Genomic DNA, 2,087 nt, shown 5'->3' on the forward strand with positions numbered 1-2,087 from the left:
ATTTTTTAGTCCTATTCAGATACAAGTTGTAGCAGACGTTCATGAACAACATACACAAGAGCAGTCACAAAAAGACGTTACAATTCGAAAAGTATTAAGTAATGCTGAACGCCAAAAACGATTTCGTGCTAAAAAAGGAGCATTAAGTAATAGATCAACTCAAAGTAACTTTCATGCACCACAAACTAGTGCTGAACGTCAAAGATTATACAAAGCAAATAAGAAATGATGACAAAAAATTACAGAAACTCAAGAAGAAGGGTTTACACAAACCCAAGCAGAGCAATATGTACATCTCGTTAAAGAATGTTAAATGTTGCAAATAAGAAAGATATTTTACATTCAAAAGGAAATTAAATTAAATTTTACCTATTCCTGATCCATTTATAAATTATTAGACAAGAATATTCAATTATTAACAAGAATATTCAAATTATAAAATAAAATTATTATTGACATTACGCATTAAACAAGTTCAATATTTTATGGTTTCTATTAATTTATGAAGTTATCACTTCTGTCGAGCGTCCCGTGACGCACACCATTTTTTTTAACAGACTTGCAGGGATAATCATTGGCGCAAAGTTGAAACAAAGGCCTAACTGCTCTGACGTCACGAGTACGACGAGCCGCCGCACCGCAGAACTAGAGTTGGCCGGCTGTCACTCACTGTCACAGTGAAATGGTCCTCGTGACGTCAGAGCAGTCGAGCCTTGACTTGCGGTGGTGCCGCTTTGGTCCAAACTAAGGCAAGTAACACTGTGAAATTTTCGGCATGTTCAGAACACACTTGACTAGAATGACACTAGAAGTACTAGAGGAATTCAAAAAAATCCTGATTTTTTCCAGCTTTTAAAATGTCGGACTCAAAATGAATTTTTTTCTAACCGCGCTTTCTTTTTAAAAATACGCATCCTCCGAATTAAACTAGGTGGCAATTGGAAATTATTAAAATCGTTTGAAAACACATGAGTTGAAAGATGCAAAAATCTCAGAAAAAATGCCCGTAATCCTGATTTTGGGCAACTAGTAAAAGTCGAATTAAAAATGGATGTTTATTACCAACTGCGCGATTTCCTTCATAATTTCAGCACTTCCAGTACAAAGCATGTACAAATTTGCAATTTTCGTCGTCCCTCGAGAACACTTGGTTCAAAAAATGTGGAAAGTTTCATGAAGTTCTCAGGTGATGCTGATTTTTCCACGTTGGTAAATATCGGTCTCGAAATTGATAGTTATTTCCAACCGCGCTCTCTTTCAAAAATTCGCTCCAGTCATTAGCAAATGCTTGATTCTAAAGATGCTCAAAGTATCAGAAGAAAATCCCGTAATTCTGAGTTTTCCCAGGTTAATAAAAAGTCTCAAAATGGATGCTCTCCTTTGAATATTTGCATTTTCCAAAGCAAATAATGCAGGTAATTGAAACGTTCACTAGTTTGTCGCAAGATCTACTTAATTCGTAAATATTGATTTCAAAATTCCTCTCATATGAGAATTCATATTTTTCAAACTAATGCAACTAGTCAGGTAAAATGCTTGCCATCTTCAGAAAACACTTAAGTCTAAAGTCGCTGAAAATCGTACAAAAATTAAATTCTATTTATTTCCAGCTTAGTAAATATCGGCCTCGAAATGGAGGTAAATTTCTAATTGCCCTCTTTTGTTCAAAAATTCGCATCTTGTGAACTAAAGCAAATAGCATTTCAATTTTTTTCCAATCTTTAGACAATACTTGCCTAGAAATTTTCAGATAATGTGAAAAACATTGACCCAAACCCTGATTTTTGCCACCTTTGTTAAAATGGATCTCAAAATGAATATAAACATCCAACTGCGCATTTTCGTTTAAAAATTCGCATATTCCGAATTAAAGCAAGTAGCAATTGAAAATTTTTCTAGTCGTTAGAAGACACTTGATGGGAAATTTGTTGAAAAAGTGAAAAACATTGCCCTAAAGCCTGATTTTTGCCAGCTTCGTTAAAATGGATCTCTAAATGAATATTAACATCCAAGTGCGCATTTTTGTTTAAAAATTCGCATATTCCAAATTAAAGAAAGTAGAAATTGAAACTTTTTCCAGTCGATAG

Source organism: Dendroctonus ponderosae, unplaced genomic scaffold (assembly GCF_020466585.1).
Source record: "Dendroctonus ponderosae isolate FM_Combo_2020 unplaced genomic scaffold, Dpon_F_20191213v2 Dpon_F_20191213_10, whole genome shotgun sequence".
Lineage (NCBI taxonomy): Eukaryota > Metazoa > Arthropoda > Insecta > Coleoptera > Curculionidae > Dendroctonus > Dendroctonus ponderosae.